Genomic DNA, 20199 nt, shown 5'->3' with positions numbered 1-20199 from the left:
CGACTTTTAGATTTTTAACCTTCTCTACTGTTGGGTGCCTTTTAAACAACTTCATTGATTCCTGCGTTTAAAAAGTTCTTTTCTCTCAGTTTTGTATGGGGTATTATTTTTTGTCGACACGGATGCTTAGCTCATTAATAGCTTGATGCGTGTATCTACTGTGAAATGATGACCACAGTGTGGTTAATTAACACACACATCACGTGCATAATGACCATCGAGTGCGTGCGTGCGTGTGTGTGTGTGTGGTGATAGCGTGTAAGATCTAGTCTCTTAACGTCCTGTTACGCAGGACAGCATGGTTAACTATGACCTCCATGCTGTACGTTATACCCCCAGAGCTTGTAGGTCTAATAGCTGGATGTTTGTATTCTTTGATCAGCATCTCCCCATCTCCCCCTTCCACGCGCCCCGACCCCCGTTGTCTACCATTCATTTCTCTCCATTTCTATGAATTTGGCTTTTTAGACTTCACATATGTGTGAGAACATACACTATTTGTCTTCTTCTAACCTATTTCACTTAGCATGCCTTCAAGATCCGTCTATGTCATCGGAAAAGGCAGACTTTTCTTCTTTTGTATAGCCGAATAATGTTACATTGGACATATACGCGTGCGTGTGTGTGTGTGTGTGCGTGTGTGTGTGTGCGTGTGTGTGCCCATTATTCTGTTCTTAGGCCCTTGGGTTGTTTCTGCATCTTGGCTATTGTGAATAATGCTGTAATGAACGTGGAGTTCAGATAGTTCTTCGAGACAGTGGTTTCGCTTCCTTCAGATAAATACCCAGTAATGGTGTTTCTGGATCATATGATGATTCAATTTTTAACATTTTGAGGAGCTTCCACACTGTTTCCCAAGGCGGCTGCACCAATGTATAGTCCCAGAAGCAGGGCGCGAGGACTCCCTTTTCTCCACATCCTCACCAACACCTGTTGTTTCTAGTCTTTCTGATGATGGCCATTCTGACGAGTGTGAGATAACATCTCATTGTGGTTTGGGTTTGCATTTCCCTGATGATGAGCGACGGTGCGCACCTTTTTGTGTACTCGTTGGCCATCTGCGTGTCTTCTTTGAAATACATGTATTCAAGTCCTTTGCCCATTTTTAATCAGGTTTTTTTGTTTTGTTTTGTTTTGTTTTTTGCTATTGAGTTGTACGAGTTCCTTCTATATTTTGGATATTAAGCCCTTCTCAGGTAGATGGTTCGCAAATATTTTCTCCCGTTCTGTAGGTCGCCTTTTCGTTTTGCTGCTTATTTCTTTAGCTGTTCGGAAGTGTTTTCGTTTGACGTTGGTGTGATTTTCCGTTGCGTCATCATAACCCGGCCACCCTTTCTCGCCCGGCGCCTTGCAGACCTGTTTCCATGAGCTGGCTGGGGTGACGGCTGTGGGGCTGGCTTATCTAAGGAGCACGCCTGCAAAGCGCGATGCCCTTCAGCAGAAGGTGCGCGTTTGCCGTGAAGGTTCTTTCCCTGCCTTGAGGCAGACCGCAAGGAGAGTGTCCGCTGCTTCCACTTAGCCGTCCTCGCAGAAGTGTTCACGCTTCGCGGTGCTTCCACCAATACTAATTACACCTGACACGCATTAATTGATTTGCAATTATCAAAGTGCCTCCCAAAGCCTTAAGGACCTGACCGGCATGCGGAGACGGACTCCCCTGGGCTGCCCGCGGTGTGAGACCCACGGCTGCAGGAAGAGCAAAGGGGAGCAGTCGACCCCACGGCAGAGACCGTGCCGCATAGGACGCGGTGCTCCCTGGAGCCCCTGATCTCCAGTGAGGTTGCTACACCAACCCGCGGCAGGGACCGGCTTGGATGAGGAAGGCTGAGCAGTACGCGGAGGCCCAGGGCGCCCCCCCCCCCCCCAGAGCCGTCTGGACGCCGGGACTCACGGAAATCGCAGTGGGCGGAGGCCGATTTCAGCCGGGTTTCAAAGGCAGAGAAGGTCCCACTCAGCATCTGGTCACGAGAACAACGGCGCTGGCAGATGTGTCAGGTACCTCCTGGGACGGTCCCTTGTGAACGTGTGGAGACGAAAGCCTAGGTCGACCAAGGGGCAAATGGCCACCGTGGTTGGAACCAGAGCTCCTGCCCCCATGGCACGTCCTCCTCCATCAAAGGGCCACCGGGACTGAGCACCTCCAGGGTGCAGGGACAAGCGCAGCTCGGCCACCGAGGAGGAAGGCTACCGAGGAAGGACGGGCAAGCAGCAGGTCAGGGGGGGGGGAAGGGTCTCGTGCCAGCGGAGGGTGGAGGCCAGCGTGCTGGGAGGTGGTTTTTCTTTGGGATTCTCCAGGCCTCTTGTGACATTTCCTGAGGCTTTGTGTTATCTCCAACAATCCATCTTAATGACAGCCTTTCCGGTGGCCCCGCGTGTCCTGACTCAGCTCTGGCAGTATGCTGAGTCAGCAGGAAGCGGCCTCATCAACTGCGGGAAGTTCCCACGCTGTAATGGGGAAACAGAATCCACAGAGATTAGGCTGAAAAGAACGTCCTCGTCAGCGAAAATGGGAGTTTGAAGCTCCAGAAGTGACTGTGGCGGGATGTGGGGGGCGTTCTCGGTGGGAAATGGTATCGGCTTCGAGTTAGGAGGACACAGTCTGGAGTAAAACCTGATGGAAGCGGGCAGCCCCCAGTCCCCTTTGTGTGGTCACACTTGCCTGTTACTCAGAACTCACAAAAGTATAATTCTCTCTCTAATAAAGCTTGAAATTTTTATCAAGGCAAGGAGGATCTTCCTTTAATAAAATAGGTAGCTACTCGGCCTGAATTTATTTGGTATGTTAAAAAAAAAAAAAATTGGTCCCTTTAGCTGCTCGTTTCCAAGGGGATTTTTTTTCCCCCAGAAATATATTGCTCATTGGATGGCGCATCTCTAATTTTGGAGACCGTATGTTCTAGGTATTCTGGGAAAGATCTGGATTTCAAATACGGCGCCCATTGTTCCCAGAAGCACAGTGCCCTGAGACTCCCGGACTGACCGCGATCTCTCCCTCCTCTCTGACCCCAGTGGCTTCTGTGCAGCGGGCCATTTAATTAGTCACAGCCACTCGCGAAGGGGCTGTCACTGCCGTCGCAATCTCATCTGTTTGAAAACCCGGACGTGGACGGGCTCGGTGGCTCGCTTCCATCTCGAGCCAGCTCTCGGCGGGGGCCCGTGGGCCCCGACTCGGACCTCTTAGCCAGCATCCTGCCGGGGAGAGCGATGACGCTCTCCCGCTCGGTTGTCAAATCCGGAGCCTCCTTTGGTCAGCGGAGTGACCCCAAGGCCCCCGAAAGCCCACACGATGCCCGCCCCCTGACTGCAGGCCGAGCCCGTGAGGACGGGCGACCCCACTCCTCTGTCAGGTTCCTAGTGAGATGACTTCGAGTTTGTCAAGATGGAGAGCATTAGGTAGGCCCTTGGTCAGGTCGTCCCTTTAAAGGAACTTAAAATGGCCTTTCCTGGAGCCAGAGAGATGGGAAGCCTCGAGCAAACTCAGAGGAGGGCTCCGTGCTCGTGAAGCCTGTGATGGGGGAAGGGCACCAACATTAATCCGCAATAAGTGTGAAACTGAGCGTGAGCTGAGGGCACCCTCGGTAGCACGGCGAGGGGCCGGCGGTGGTCAGCCACCCTGCCAGAGCACACAGGACGGTGGTCCCCGGGGCGGACGCGCCATCGGTAATTATCCGGGCAGAAGTGCAGGGAAGGGCATCGCAGGCAGAAGGAACGGCAAGGACCAAGTGCCCGCGCGGGCGAAACCACAGACGTGGGCGGGCCCGAGCGTGCGTGGGGATGGAGACCGGAGGCGTGGGCAGCTCGGGCAGGAAGCCCCAAGGACCAGCGGGTTCCTTTGCAAGAACAGCGGAGAGCCTGTTAAAGGAGGAGGTGTCGTGAAGGGTCGCAGGAAGGCGGGGGCGGGGGGCGTAGGACCCCCCCGCAGGGGACGGAGCATCAGCGGAGGGAGGCAGGACGTGGGGCTTGGAAGTGAGCAGCGTGAGCCAGCCACGGCCCCAGCCACGGCCCCAGCCACGGCTCCAGCCACGGCCCCAGCGTTTGGGTGACCGAGCGAGGAGGCAGAGGCCCACCCAGGGGGCTCTCTCCACACTGCGAGCCCAGTGCGATCATGAATAAGTTCATCCGTAGCAGAGGTGGCAGAAATTATGGGAGCCAGTGGGCTCTTGGATGATGAGAAAGCAGGAAGGAGAAGACCGGGTCCGAAGCGCCGGCCGCCGGACCTGTTTCCTCCTCGCCCGTTCGGGCGGCTCACGTGGCACCTTTCATAAATAAATGCAAAGTGGGCAGAACAAAGTTCGTTTCTTTGTGTATCCCAATACATTTTAGTAAAAATAAACGCTATGGTACAAATGATATTATAATCTATAATACGTATTTATGTTATATAAAATAACAAAATTTAGATCGTTGACTTTCAGAGACCCCCATGTGACCCAGTGGCAACTGAGGCCTTGTTATGATGATCCAGAAATGACGCGATGCCCCAAATCCATGAATGTGGACCGAAGTCGGGGACCTTCATTAGGTTGAAGTCTGGTAGTTGGCCGGCCATGATCAGAGGTCCTAGGACCAGACTGAATCTTGTAGATACTGTGTGCTTTGCTTGTTTTTGGGCAAAATTCTGTACATTGTGACTTTATCATTCAAACAAATCTAGGGGACAAATCTTAATTTTGATCTAAAAATGAATGAAGGGAAAGACTTCACGTTGGCTTACGGACTCCCCGAATAGCGTGTGAGAGAGTTTAAGCTTCCGCAGAACGCGGCCCCGGGCCGGCGGCGAGTGGTTGCCCGGTGTCCCCTGAGCCCCCGTCCGCTCCAGTCTGCTCGAGGACGCTGGCCTGCCACCTGGGATCGGGTAGCGTGGCTTCCAATCCCGGCTCCATCTCTGTGACTCTGTGGAAATCACTTAGTCTAGGAAATACTTAACCCCCTAGGGCTGCTGTGAAGACGATGGCAGCTGAATCCCAAGTGGGAATTTTCTTCCCAGTTGTGCCTCAGCATGAAAGGCCTCCCCTCCCCCCTCCCCCCGCAGATCGCTATGATAAACTGTAAACAATTTAAGGAAAATTCTCCCCTCCCCCCCCAAATAAAATCCTGTCTTCTCAAGGCGTAAAGTAAAAAAGCCAAAGTGACTGTAATATCACCCAAATGCCTCCTGGGGTACTGCAGATCGAGGGGGGAAGGGAATTCATAAAAAAAAAAAAACTTCCGGCATTTCATTCATTTTCAGCTGCTACCTCTGACATATGGGAGGCTGCGATTTCACAAGGAAGTGAGATCTTACCTCCTACCAGGTGCCAACGTATTTTAAGCAAAGAGATCTTACAACTCTGGAGTTATTGAAAACCTGCGTTCTCTCCCTCGAGTGCTTCAGGCAGACGTGAAAATCACATTTTGAGATCAGCACGTGACGTCACCGGGACTCACTGGGCGGAGGTGACTCGCGACTGTGGGAGGCGGCGGTGAGCATTTGGGCCCCGGAAATCTGCAGGGCAGACCTATTTTTAAATTTTCCTTATGCAGTTGGCTATTCTGACGCTCTAAAAAAAAAACCATAAAACTCTCATCTCTCCAAGTAAATCGATCCTTCATGGATCCGCATTCTAAATTTTTTTTTTTTAAACTCGCTTTCCATGATTTTCTCAGCTCTTAGTCTCTCTAAAGCCTAAACATCAGGAGGTAAACTGCCTGCATCTGCTCTCTGCACCCAATTTCAACTCATCGTAAGCGTCTCATTGACTTAAATGGTGTTAATTCATCTTGGAACTATTTCAACGTAGCAAGGAAATACAAAGAAATGCCCGATCCGCTGATATGAGAGCCGTCTTGAAGACATCCGTGCGGAGCGCTTGGGTGTGTGCACGCACTGGAGGATGTTTGCGTGCGTGTGCATGCGTCCGTGCCTGTGAGAGTGTGTGAGTGTGCGTGTGAGTGCGTGAGTGCCTGTGTTAGTGAGTGTGAGTGTGAGCGCGTGCTCACCTCCCCCGGGGGAGCCGCACCCAGTATTCACTCCGTTCCTCTTTTCGTCCTTCGTGGCCATGGCTGTAATGGCACCGCTGTCATCTGGTGGGAGTGGTCCCCTGCCGGATTGGACTTGGCCGGGTGACAGCGAGCACACATCTGGAGTCTAGACTTGGCGGCTCTGTGGGCAGGCGTGTGTCGCAGGCCTCCGACGGCCCGGGCTGGCGACGCCCGGCGCCCCGCTCTGTTGACATAGGTGGTTTCTGCTTCCTCTCCACCCGGTCTCTCCCCGGCCTCTGCTGCCCACCGCCACCCAGCTCTAACTGCATTTAGCAGGACGGCCACCGGAAGCTCCCCCCGCCCTGCTCCCTTCGGTGACCCGCCGGTGCTCAGGGCGCTTTGCCACAGTGCGGGTGGGGGGCAGGAGGGAAGCCCCACGGCTGTGGATTCTGCAGCTTAGAGCCGGCGGGCTCCCGCGAGTGGAGACAAAAGCTTCGACGAACGCACCGAGCAGGGGAGAGAAAGAGCCCGATGCGGCGAAGAGGACGAAGGGGCCGGAACACACGGTTCGCACTCAGATTTCGTACTCGGCCGTCGCGCCAGATGTGTGGCCTCGAAGGTCTCCGAGGTTCAAATTCATTACCTGTACGTTTAGGGGAAGAGAGACCCTCTCGTCAAGTTGTTGAGAGGGACAGAGAGGTCAAAAAGGTAAAGTGCCCTGAAGCGGGAGACGCAGACGAACCCCCTTCTCTCTGCTGCGCGGCCGCGAATGCCGTGGAGAAACGGATCCTTGACCTAAGGCAAGAGAATCCACCCACACAGTTGCCGAACACGCTCGCATTTTTTCCTCGGGGTGGGGCTGGGGGAGGTCGGGTAAGAGGAGCCGAAATCCTCACGCGCGATGTTTCTGAAGCGGGTGCAACACCCGCCCCTACTTTAGACTCAAAGTAGCAGAAAACGGCGCCCCTGGCCTTGGGCTGCAGCCCTTCGCCTGTGAGCTCTTTTTTCCCTTCTCATTTCTTTATAGAAAATGAAACTCCCGCGGAGATCCGGTAACGGGTTGGGGACTCCTGTGGAACCGGCTCAGCCCCGCGGGAGCGGAGGCCCCCCGACACGTGCGCGGCACGGCGCAGGTCTGCAATGCGCACGCGTCGCTCTGTTTTTCAAAAAGCCACGGATCGCTGTTTAGTGTGCTTCCTGCGCAAAAAGGAGCTGTCCACATATGTACCCGATTGATTATGTTCATAATAAAGTGACACTTAAATAAATGTCTTTTGTTGTCTACCCGGCAAACAAAAGCAAGTCTTTGAGAAAGTATAGGTTCCTTTTGGAAAATTTATTCTATTATACTGAGGTCGGCAAAGCACGGCCTGAGGCCCGTGAGGCAGAAACTGTATCTCTCCTGGCAAGCCTAAAATATTTAGTCTCTGATTCTTTGCAGAAAACATTTGTTGATGTCTGAAATTGTATAAATAAATAGCATTAAACACTGTGGTTTTTCTCGTCTAAACTTAGGAATGCGTATCTCTCAGTATAATCTTATCATAATCTTACCTGGCTTCAAACCCACCCCGTGTTCTCGCTGATAATTCTCGTCGTCAGCTCGGGCTGCTAAGGAACCAAATGCCACAGACTGTGGGCCTTAAACGACAGACGTTAATGTCTCACAGTCCTGGAGGCTGCAAGTTCGCAATCAAGGTGCCAGCTGGTTTAGCTGCCGGTGAGAGGTCTCTTCCTGGCTTGCAGACAGCCACCTTCGCACTGCGTCCTCACGCGGTGGAGGCAGAGGGCACCCTGATGCCTCTTCCCTGTGCTCTAAGGGCACCAAACCCACCCCGGGACTCCACCCTCATGACTTCGTCTGGAACTAATCATTTCCCGAAGGCCGAACTCCTCACGCCCTCACACTGGGGCCTGGGGCTTCGACATTTGAACCTCGGGGTGGGGAGGGACACGGACGTTCGGTTTGCAATGACGACGCGGTGATGCCAAACCCCGGTGCAGGAGGACCCTGCCCTCGCTCGCTGCTCCCCGGCCTGCGCTCCAGACCCGCGCGCGGCCTCGTTCCGGTGGGACTCCGCGGGCACAGACACGAAGGAGCAGATGTTCTGTCGTCGGGGACGTGAGGAAAGGGCGCTGCTGTCTCCGGCCTCGAAGGACGCCGAGGAGGGGCCGTGCCCACGTGTCGCGCGCGGGGCCGCCGGTCCCCGGGAACACGCGCAGGCGCACGAGCGCCACGCTCTCACTTGCGAGGCGGGGATGCCGAGGCTCCTCCCTTCCCAGGGTGTCTGGAGGCAAAATGAGAAGAAGGACGGCGAAGCGCAGTGAGGCCTCAAGCGCCAGCCGCCGCCGCGCGGGTCACGACCTCGCCGTGTGACGCGCCCATCAAGCCGTCCCATCCCAGCCCCGGCCGCACGCGAGGCCTCTGTGCCCCGTGCCTGCGGGTGGCGGCCCCACTCGGGGACTGTCGCCCCGCTCTGCACGGCCTCCTCCAGCCCCGGGCAGGCGGGTTCTCTTAGAAGAGTGATGCCCCTCAAGCATCCGAAGTTACAACCAGCAGGTTGTCTGCGGCCGCTTCCGTCCAAGGACACACTGGTGGCCTCAGAGAGGCACGGGCGGTCTTGAACAGAGACCAACAATCAGGGGTGCAGGTTCGGGTTGCGTGTGGCTGGGTGACATGCCTGTCGTGTTCCGGTTTAGTAACTAGTAGCAGAAATCTAGCAGGCCGACCCCCAGCATTGAAGTGTTAGCAACGTGAGAGTGTGTGAAAGTGCAGACATTCGAAAGGGTAACTCGCCCTGGACTATGTCTGTCTGTCTGTCTGTCTATCATCTATCTATCTATCTATCTATCTATCTATCTATCTATCTATCTATCTATCTATTTATGTGAGTGAAAAATTGAGCCCAAGTAAAGAAGAAGGTACGGATGAGGTCTCCCCTTGGCAGTCGGCCGAGTCTGCTGGTGCGTACGGCAGAGTCTGCATTACGAGGGACTGGTGTGTCACCCCCAAGTCGGAAGCAACGGCTGGCATTTCAGTGAGTACGCGTGCGCATACACAAGCGTGTGCACATGCATGGATGCGTTCATGTGTATGTGTGAATGCGTATACGCATGCATGAGTATGTGTGTGCATACATGAGTGTTTTTACGCACGCATGAGTATGTGCACATGTGTGTGTGTATGCATGCATGAGCACGTGTATATGTAGTGTGTGTATGTTCATGCATGAGCATGTGTATGCATGCGTGAGTGTGTGTGTGCGTGCATGTGTGCACACGTGTGTGTGCAGAGGGTCCAAGTGTGGTATATGTGGATGCTTACGGATGAGGACAAACTTGGATAAGATGCAGCATTGACTTCGTCGAAGGGTTCCTGGCTCAGTGGCTGGGGAGAAAGTGGAAATTCCGTCCCTGGTGTCGACGACAAGTCCCAGCCTCCCCAGCGTCCTCTGGTTACACTCTCGCTTCGGACAGAGGGGTCGCGGGTTAGCAGGAGGATCTGACTTTGAGTCACGAGTGTTCTGCCTAGTCTCTGAGTCCCTTCTGAGCCTGAGGGCCAGAAGCCAGAGGTCCGCAGAGATGCCGGCTCGCCCTGCGCTGGTCTATGACAAGCCCGCTTGGCGCGCGACGTGGGCGCACCTGCACTGTTACCGGCAGCGGCGGCGGCAGCAGAAGGTTCTACTCTGCCGCAGCCTGTCCTGCACTGGGACTCCTCTCTCATGGAGCCGAAAGCCAGACCTCTCTTCTCAGGGACTAGTCCCAGGGATGGTCAGTGTGATAGGAAGTGGGGGCTTATCAAAGAGCTTATCAAGCCCCAGTGTTTTATTCATGAAGGATTCAAGGCTCCGAGAAAGGTCTTGCCCCACGAGAAGTCACACGGCCATCGGTGGAGCCAGGAATAGAAGTGGCACCTCCAGACCTCTGCTGGAGCTCGTTCCACCGTAACGGGCTTTCGATCTCCTGAGAAGACTGGTAGGGTCGCGCATTTTAGCTGCGTTTTGTACTTTGGAGGTATTGCGCATGGCACCTGGTATAACATACACCTTCAAACGTAAGCGTTCGAATAAATGATAGAAAGAGCGAATGGAATTACATTTCAGTGGTCTAGAGAAGCTACTGCAGGGCGGGAGACGGTCCGCATTATTCTCTGTCAGGCGAGGTGATTCGGACACGCCCTCTTGCACAGTGCGGGGCACATGGTCCCCTGTGAGTTCCGGCTCTGATCGTCGCCATCACTGGGACCGGGCGTGCACGGTTCTTTTCCGTTGCAGAGTTGTCTTGCCTCTTACTTGCTTTGCTGTTGGCATTGGAATAAGATGATTTAAATGAAGTTGGCGAGACACACCAGTCGAAACCAGACCCCGGACTGTTCCCCAGGGAAAGCTTCTGTAGAAGCAGCGGCACCCTGCACGCAGCCTCGGGGTACCCTTTCCAGGTTCCGCCGCGTCACCTCCGGGGGCGGGGGCTTGATCACATCCGGCACCATTGCCCAGTGCCCGCTGAAGACCCCAAGCTACCCGGCCCGACCGCTGCCAACCCGAGTGTGTGGCCAAGTGTCAATGTATGTCATTGTGTAAAAATTACAAAAACGAATTTATGACTTTATCATTAAAAAATGCTTTTCCACAAGTCATCTCATTCAGTCACGGTTGTTAAGGCGCAGAGTCATCTCACGTTACAGATTGAACACGGAGACGCAGACCAGCCCAGAGCAGACCCAGAGCTCTCGGTCAGCCTGTTGGCATTCGGCATTCACTCACGATGCTGTCACAGGGAGCGTGTCCCTTTCCGCGTGCAAGCCAGCAGGAGACCGGGTCTGAGCGGATGGCACCCAGCAACCCACAACGGGGAAACGGTGCGATCACTCAGTCACCTTTCGAACCTCGCCTTCCTGGAGCTGACGTAGTCAGGAGTCCTCACAGCCTCACGCTGTGTGTTACCTGTCGCCTCGTGAAGGCCAAGCTATAAGAATTGGCATTTATAGGAAAGCTCGAGGTACAGAGAGGCTGGACACACAGCGGCCGCTTCCCGAGCAGCCACTCCTTAGCTGCGTGACCTTGGACAGGTGCTCTAACCTTTCCGTGCCTGACTCCTGACCCCTGAATTGGGGCCGAACGACTCCAGAGTTGTTAAACAATTAAATGAATTGATCGATGCAAATTTTCAAGATTTCTCTGGCTCGCGACAAATGCCGTCTACACCTTAATGATTTACGTCATTGCTACTGTTTTTTTCATCCTCTTGTTGGTAGATTCCGCGGCCCAGGGAATGAGCTGTGATCGGACTAATGTGTGCCTCGCTATCTCTTTCCCTCTTTTTAAAAATACTTTTTATTTTCCAATTATATCTGGTATACAATATTATATTCGTTTCAGGTGCACAACGTAGTGATTAGACATTTATATAACTTACGAGTGATCGCTCCGATAAACCCGATACCCATCCGACACCATACACAGTTATTACGCTATTACCGACCACATTCCTTATGCTGTACTTCACACCCCCGTGGCTATTTTGTAACTACCAGTTTGTACTTCTTAATTCCTTCCCCTCTTCCACTACCCGAAGCACCGTCCCTTCTGGAAAAGTATCTACGAGTTTGTTTCTGTTGTGTTTACTTTGTTTCTGGGTTCCACATGTGAATGAAATCATACGCCATTTGTCTTTCTCTGTTAGACTTACTCTGCTCAGCGCAATACCCTCTGGGTCCATCCAGGCTGTTGCAGAGAGCAGGGTTTTTACTTATCTATTTATTTAATTTCTGTTTATGGCTGAGTAATATTCCATCGTATGTTTATCCGTTGTATATTTATCTATGCATCCATCGAGGGACACCCAAGTTGCCCCCATATCCTGGCTGTTATAAATAATGCTGCAATGAATAGCTGGACATGTCCCTTCAAAGTAATGTTTTGAGTTTCTTCTAATAAATAACCAGAAGTGGGATTACTGGGTCCTTCTTTGTCTCCTGCTATAGCTCTGTTTAAAGTCTCTTTTGTCTGGTATAAGCAATGCTCCCTCAGATATTTTTTCATTTCTGTTTTCATGAAATATCTTTTCCATCCCTTTACTTTCAGTCTGTGTGCGTCTGTGATCTGAAGTGAGCCTCTCGTGGGTCTTGTTTTCTTATCCATTCAACCACCCTATCTTTTGATTGGAGCATTTAATTGTTTTCATTTGAAGTAATTGTTGATAGATACGTAGTTGTTGCCATTTTATTATGTATATTTTTAATAGGTATTGTTTCTTCTCCTTAAAGATATCCCTTCAACATTTCCTGTAATAGTGGCTTAGTGGTGGTGAACTCCTTTAGCTTCTTCTTGTCTTGGAAGCTCTTTCGATTCTAAATGATAGCAAGGCTGGGTAGAATAATCTTGGTTGTAGGTTCTTGCTTTTCATCACTTTGAATATTTCGTGCCAATCCCTTTTGGCCTGCAAAGTTTCTGTTGAGAAACCAGCTCTTGGTCTTATGGGAGCTTCCTTGTAGGTAACTAATTGCTTCTCCCTGGCTGCTTTTAAGATTCTCTCTTTGTCTTTAACCTCTGGCATTTTAATCATGATGTCTTGATGTGGGCCTTTTTGGGTCATTTTCTTTGGAGCTCTCTGAGCTTCCTGCAGTTGTATGTCTATTTCATTCGCCAGGTTAGCGAAGTTTTCCATCATTATTTCTTCAAATAGGTTTTCGATTCCTTGTTCTCTGCCTTTTCCTTCCTGTACCCCTGTGATGTGAATGTTGCTTCACCTGATGTCAGCATAGAGGCCCCTTAAACTATCCTTGTTTTTCTGAATTTCTTGTTCTTGCTGCTGCTCTGATCGGGTGTCTTCTGTTACCTGCCTTCTAAATTGCCGATTCAATCCTCTGCTTCATCTAACCTGTTGACTCCCTCTACTGTAGTCTTCATTTCAGTTATTGTAGTCTTCATTTTGGCTGGTTCTTTTTTATACCTTCTCTCTCCATTTTTATATTTTTCGTTTCTCTGTTAAAGTTCTCACTGAGTTCATCTACTCTTCCCCTAAGTTCATCGAGCATCCTTGAAAACAGTGTTTTGCACTCTGCTTCTGGTCGATCGCTTGTCTCCATTTCATTGAGGTCTTTTTCTAGAGCTTTGTTCTGTTCTCTCATGTGGGACACATTTCTTTGTCTCCTCATTTTAGCTGCCTCCTTGTGATTGTGTCTATGCATTATGTAGGGCTACTGTGGCTCCTGGTCTTAGTAGAGTGGCCTTATGTGGTCAGTGTCCTGTGGGTCCCAAGGGCGCAGTGTTCCCTGATCACCTGAGCCAGGTGGTCCAGGTGTGTCCCTCGTGTGGGCTGTGTGCCCTCCTGTGGTAGTTGAGCCTGGGTTGCTGTTTGCACGTCAGTGGGAGGGACTGACCCTTGGGCTGATGGCTGTGAGGATCAGCTGGTGAGAGCAGCTTTCACTTCCACAGGGCTCGGTACCTGCCCGGCCTTCCTTTCAGGTGCGCCCTCCTCAGTTGCAGCCCTGGATGGTACTCCGCCTCTGATCAAAGCCGGCTGCTGGGCGTGCGGGCCCGAGGACCCCCTGCGAGGCGCCCAGCTGCAGGCCAAGTTCAGCTGCAGCCTGTGTACTTCTGTGGCCACCTGGCAAGAGCCACCACACAATCCACAAATGGCTGCCACCTGAGCTCAGCTTGGTGTGTCTCCAGAGGCCGAGCCAGGAAGCAAGGCCGCCTGCTGCTGGTGCCGGGCTTGAGCTGCTCAGCAAGAGGCACGGGGCACACTGAGGCCAGACGCTGCTTGTTTGGGGTTTGCGAACCTTTGGTAGATTTTAGGGAGATCTGTAGCATGAGCCGAAGCAGCCCGTTTGTATGGAAAATCCGGAAGCAGCTTGGGTGGGCCGCCATTGGGAGGGGTGGGGTCTCGGGAAATCGCCTGGGTGGGAAAACCTGTTATCCAGGTTGATGGAGCTCAGGTATGGCGGCCGCTTGCGTCTGCCCAGGCGGGAGAGGGATCCACAAAGGAACAAAGGCTTCCGCCAGTGCTTCTGTCTGGGAGAAGGCTGTCCCTCCAGCCCTCACCCTGGAACCAGACGCCTCCGATCCTTTCCTTGTGTCCCCGGAGGCTTTGAGCTGCTGCCCAGCGCCGGAGCTCCGAGCCGGGGAGTCCATCAGCAGCGAGTCTGCGTGAGCCGTTTAGGAGACACGCTGGCAACTCCCACAGCCTCCTCTCACTCAGCCACAGTCTCCGCTGGTTTTCACAGCCAGAAACTGTGGGGACTTCTTTTCCCAGCGCTAGAACCCCGAGCTCAGGAGTGCAGTGTGAAGCGGGGACCCCTTGCTCCTCTGGGGGGCACCTCTGCAACCGCCACAAGGGGCTGTAGGACTGGCCCGCTTTGTGTCTCTGCCCTTCCTACCGGTCTCAAAGTGACCTCTTCTGTACGTCTCCAGTCGTAGGACATCTGTCGTTCCCGACCTCCGGCGGCTCCCCATGACGGTGGCTCCGTAGCTTCGCTGTAATTTTGATGTGGTCGTGAGGGGAGGCGAGCAGCGTTTGCCTTCTGTGCCGTCTTGACCAGAGTCTCTTTCTCTTTTTCAGAGGTTCTCCTGGTGTGACCTGATTTGGGCCTATGAGGTGGAGGAAGAACTCTGCTCGGGGATCTTGGGGACAGGTTCTGCTCCCAGATAACAGTGCGCAGTGATGTAGGGAAGAAGGCTCTGTGGCCCTGGCCCCTCTGTCTCGCTCGGAGAGTCTTCTGTGAAGATACGATAATGTCAGAAGCCACAGCATCTGCGACCTTAAGAGGGATCATGCCAGGCCCTGCTGGGATGGAAGAGCAGGAAGAAGAAAGACCTGGGTCCCTGGTAAGTTTGTTGAGGCCTGAAACCAACCCTGGTACCAACTCCATCCAGTGTAATTTCTTATGAAAGGATCCAATGTCTTCGTAAGTCACAGTTGGTCAGTAATTTTGTTATATGCTCCCCAAAGCATTCTTATTACCATCTCTATATGCAATAAACTTGTCCTTTAATTAAATCAGACATAGCGAGGAGGAAAGACAGACTCTGCGCTAAGTGATACTAGCTGCTGCAAACGAGCACTTAATTTAGTTCCATGCTTCGGAAAGCCGGGGGAAACATGCACGTGTGTGCGTGCACACACACACACGCACACGCACACACACGCACACACATGCGCGCACGCGCACACACCTAACTTTGCATGGCGCACGACTTCAGAAAGAAGGAAGCAGCCAGTCAGAGTAGTCAAAACTAGTTTAGTCACAAATTTGAGAAGCCATTTCTCACGTTCAGTATCATAGAGGTAACACCAAATGGCGAAATGGGCACCTTCTTGCCAATTTTAATCCAATTAGGTTTTTTTTAAATGATGTTTTCTTGTAAGCAGCCCTTGACTTAAAACAAAGCCAGAACAAAGGACAGAATGATCACAGTGAAGCCATTACCGTTTGGTTTTGTCTTGCTTGTTGGGTTTTTTGTTTTGTTTTGTTTTGTTTGCATGTCTTTCTCTTCTCCTCGGTTTTGATTTTCTCTGTTACATTTACTTTATCCTCACACGATTGTGTCTTTCTGAAGTTGCTTTACAACCCTTCAGGATCAGAGGGAAAAAAAAGCAATTAGCGACATAACATCATCCTAAGCAGAGCCACGTAAATTCACCTCGGCAAGTGCAGGCGAGAATGCGTCCTCACATCTGGGCCAAAGCGACGTGCGCAAGGCCCTGATCCTGCGCCCGCGCTGTGGACAGTCGCTGCGTCGTGGGCCGGCTGGGACAGAGGGAGCTGTGGGGGCCGGCTTGCCATGGGTTGGTTGTCAACAAGAACGGATCCTAGATCTTAGGAATCACATGCTGTCCTGAGAGGAACGTATTGGCAGGAAATTCCCATTGACTATTGATGACCAGCTGCTTGGGCAGCGACTAACTGGCATATTTGCGTTATCTTTTCATTTCGAATCATTATCCCGGCTTCTGGTCCAGACCAGCGTGTTGTTTCCTGATGTGGTAACTGTGCGTTTCCACCTAGATTCGATTAGAAATGGTCCAGGAGGCACAGGGGACTTGGGTGTTGGGGACCCATAGCTTTTCTAGTAAATTCTGCAAAATCACATTTCACTTTTGTCCTGAAATGTCTGAACATTTGCAGAGAGATTAAGAGAAGAATTGTCATTTGTAAAACAGACCCAGGGTCAGGAGCCGGAAAACAAGCTGAGGGAAGGGGGCCTTTGAGTGGAGCGGGCTTCCCGTGGCAGAACCTGGCCCACCGGGCCGGGAGTGGCGTTGGGGGGTGGGGAGTTTAACAGGACGGAAAGGCATGCGCTGGAGTTTGAATTGGGAAATACTTCAGAAAACTCGGCCAGAGGAGTGAGCTGATGGAGCGGATGTTTGCAGGGCCCGGAGCAGACAGATGGTCGGCAACTCGAAGGCTGCACGCGTTAAAATATGCATTGGCCAGAAGGAGTGGGAAGTCGTCTGTGATGAGAGCCCAGTGCCCAGGCAGGCCCTGGGGTCGGTCCTCGGGTGGATGCATGGAGGGTCCAGCATGGCGCACACTCCAGCAAGTCAACGCACCGCAGAACCACCTTCTGCCTGGTGGAGAAGGTGAGCGGAACGAATTCTTGCTGTTATTTATTCAATTGCAGTCGCGTTTAAAGTTTTATGAGAAAATGCGAAGGAGGAGAAGCCTGGGGGAGCTGGTAAGAGCTAATCTTTGACAAACCTTGCCTGGGAAGCAGTGTGGACTGGAAGCAGTGTCCCAGGGGACGACGTCTAAGTGCCTTCCATCACCACCTGTCGGAGATGACGTGGTTCCGAGTTGGAATGTGCGTCACGAATTCTGCGGTAGAAACGGTCTGTGCTCGCAGAGAGTTTGAACCCCGCCTCCCGGCAGGGTGAACTTGACCATAACTCCTCACCTTCCTTAACTTCTCTTTGCCTCCTGCGTTTGGGTAGCTCTGGCCACACGGCCGAGTTGTGAGGACTGGCGGCAGGGCGTGCGTGATGACTCGTGAGGCGCCTGCATGCATGAGGCGCTCGGCAAAGGGGCGTTAAGTGGCCCTTGTTATGGTCGACTTCGGCTCCTCATCTGGCTCAGGAGAGACAGACCCGTGGAGGCCGGCGCTCTGCGCCAGGTGGCATGGCCGGCCCGGGCGGAGGCGGGGCGTTTGCTGGGTCCTGGCCCCTCCCAGTGCCCTCGTCTGCCCTTCCTCGGGTCAACGTCGTCAGACCCGAGCCTTAGGGGCTGAGATACTGTGGTATAGCACAGAACGAACGTCTGCCCCGTCTCTGGCAGAGCTCCTAAAACCCTGGGAATTTACCGACCTCGCATGCTAACGAATGCGTTTCCAGGAGGGCGTGGCCAGGCCCACGCCTCGGTTTCAGACTCGGGCCTCTGGCACCGCGAGAGAGGACATTTCTGTCGTTTCAGGCCCCCGGGTCTGTGGCCACGTGTCGTGGGAGCCCTAGGGAATCGTCGCCCTGAGCACAGCACCCCGGGGCCCCCCACATCACATCGCGCCCTGGGCTGTCACGCAGTGGCTGCTCTTACGCCGGGCTCCGTGCCCCGCACGGCTGTGGGCACCGCCGGGCGCTCGCTAGCCTGGGTGGGACTCGGCGCGCGCCCGGCGTTAGCTCTTACTCGGCGCGGCTGAGGTCAGTGGTGCGCTTTGTTCTTCCTTTCTCTCCAGTACGGTGCTGTTTGCTCCTCGAGCCCTTCGACGTCCACAGTGCATGCTCACATGATCTCGTTAGGTCCTCGCCGTGTCCTCGCGAGGAAGACGAGGCCGGGATCGGGACCCGCGTTCCACGGGCGAGGGCCCGGGCTCGGCGCCGGTTCTTTGATCAAGGCCACTCGGCTCGTTACTGTGCTGCGGAGACTCGGCTGTAGACAGCGCCCTCGTTTCTTTAACGTGCATTCCTCGGGGTGTCGAGCGGGCAGTCCGATGAGATGATCCCCGCCCCAAAATTATCCGGGTGCCGGTGCCCCCGCTGCGGGTTAGACACCCCTCCCCGGTTTCATCAATGTTCTCACGGTCCTTCCTCTGCTCGCTCTCAGCCGCCGTGGGGTCTGGGCTGGAGCGAGGCGGGGCGGGGACCAGCTGGTTGGCTCCGCATGAATTCCAGGGTAAGACGATGGGCCTCGGCCTGGGGCGGAGCCATCGGACGGGAGCCGCCGCCCTGCGAGGGGAGCGGAATCCGCAGGACCCGTATTTCAGTGAAGGTGGGGAAGGGCCGAGGAAGGGTCCCCGACGACGCCCCTCGCTGTCTGCAAAGCAGCTCACAGACATAATTTTCCATAAACTGTGTTTCAGCGACGGCAGAAACATCACGAAGAATTAGCGTGGGAGCGACAGTTAGATCCCGTTCATCCTCAAGTGAAGAAGCGAGTTCGTGTTTTTGGCATTTGTGCTGCTTTCTATGTTCTGCGCTTTTCCCGTTCGCGGAATTGCGTTTCTACTAGGGATGTTTTCCTCGGGAAGCGGACTTCGAAGTGCCATTAAGTCAGCTGCCTTACCTGTAATAATGAGTTAGGCTTTCCTTGTTGGATGAATTCTCTCGGGCGCTGGGGCTGATCTGAATGCCCGATGGACTGTGTCGAGGACGGGTGGGCGTGGACGAGCATTACCTGGGAAGAGGACGGTCCTCGTGGGGTGGGATTTGACCACTTTAAAATGTCTTCTCGGACTTGCCGAAGTTTGTGGCCAGGGGGAAGAAGGCTTTGGCACCTGTGCACACGGGGGCGGGGGGGTGTCAGCGTGATGGAGTCAAGTGAAAATGAGGCGCGTTTTGCAGGGGAAACGCATCGGTTTGGCTTTTCCTCCATCGTGGTCTGATCTTGCGCAAGCCGTAAAATTTCTCTGAATCTCAGTCCCGACAGCGCCAGAGATAGTCACATTAGCATTAAGAATTTTAAGTGCGTGTAACCCCTAGCGCCTGGCATGTAATAAGCCACTCAGGGCCTGGGGAATGATGGCTCTTAATGCGATTATTTTCCTACATCTTTAGACGCCGGTGGCATCTCCCGTTTGGGACGGTGGCTCACTAGAGACCTGCTGACGTCCACGGAGCAAACAAACAAAGCAAAACTCTTTCTTAGGACTGCAAACTTCTCCTACTTAACCCGAGCCAAAAAAACAGATTTATTTTGGAAAGTTTCTTTAAAATTCACCAGCCTGTTGTTTCTGGGGCTGGAGTTGATTTGGTTTGAATTATGGCAGTGCGACTTAAATACTGTAAATAAATACCAGAGACGCCCGTTACTTTCGCGGCTGAGGGATGGGAGCACTCTCCGTGCCGGGTGTGCGAACGCCCGGCCAGTTCCCGGACGGAGTCCCCGCAGGCCCGGAGTCTTCCGATGGGCCCTGTGTGAAAGCCAGGCGGCCCGGAGACAGTCCCACAGCCACTGTCCGGCTGCTCAGCGGTCAAAGAATGAGTCATCGCAACCTTCAGGTCGCCGTATCACTGTACCTCTCCGAGAGTTTAAAATATCACCACCAGTCCATGGCCGTGCCGCCCCGAACACACCCGATCCCAGCTATCTAAGCTAAGCAGGGTCGGGCCTGGTTGGTACTTGGATGGGAGACCACCTAGGGAGACCGGGTGCTGTAGGCGTAAAAAAATAAAATAAAATATCACCACTGTTGTGCAGTTGGGTCCGTCATCATCGGAAGCTGGATGGGGGCTGAGCAGTTGTCAGGTTGGAGCTGACAGTTTCCCCATGAATTATGTATTGGCGGAGCCCACGGGGCTGGCCTTTGCCTGCCTACGGCTCCCCAAGGGATCCCGATGATCTGGCCTCCCTTGAACTTCAAGAGACGTGCGTGGCGTCACGGCCTGCAGGGCGTGGGCTCGCGTGGCCCCAGCGTGTCAGGGCCGTGGCTGAGCGTTCGAGGCCGTTTCCATTTTACGGGCGGGACAGTGGAGGGCGGAAGGGTGGAGGGATGAGCCTGCCTCGCGTGCTGAGGGGGCCCCCGGATGGGGCGCGACTGCCTCTCATTTCTGATCGCAAACCCCGTCGTTCTAGCATCATCATAAGCTACAAGTAGAGCAAGTCGTCGTGTCGTTGTTGCCTGGCTTACTTTCATGCCTCCTCTCACTCGAAAGGAAGAATTCAGGGGCGGGGGAGGGGAGGGCGCCCAACCGGGAGCAAGGACGCCCTGAGCTGCAGGAGCTCTCCGAGGAGGGAGGCGCCGTGGCCGAGGGAGACGCCGAGCCTCGTGTCCCGGGCTGGGTTTTTCTCCTCCGTTTCTGGAAAAC

The 20199-nt window shown here is 53.6% G+C and overlaps 1 long non-coding RNA gene across 2 annotated transcripts in view; it reads left to right on the top strand.

Annotated features, from left to right (window-relative positions):
• The window catches only part of LOC107498228, a 166049-nt gene that overhangs the window by 32185 nt on the left and 113665 nt on the right, over positions 1-20199 (top strand). For both annotated transcript variants that reach the window (XR_001593978.2, XR_001593977.2), the window contains exons 2-3: positions 14524-14789; positions 16336-16545. This is a non-coding gene — a long non-coding RNA (uncharacterized LOC107498228). The remainder of the gene's footprint in view (positions 1-14523; positions 14790-16335; positions 16546-20199) is intronic.

This window comes from Rousettus aegyptiacus, unplaced genomic scaffold (genome assembly GCF_014176215.1).
Source record: "Rousettus aegyptiacus isolate mRouAeg1 unplaced genomic scaffold, mRouAeg1.p scaffold_m13_p_7, whole genome shotgun sequence".
Classification (NCBI taxonomy): domain Eukaryota; kingdom Metazoa; phylum Chordata; class Mammalia; order Chiroptera; family Pteropodidae; genus Rousettus; species Rousettus aegyptiacus.
Note: the sequence above shows the minus strand (reverse complement) of the source record. Positions and strands in the feature narration are given on the sequence as shown.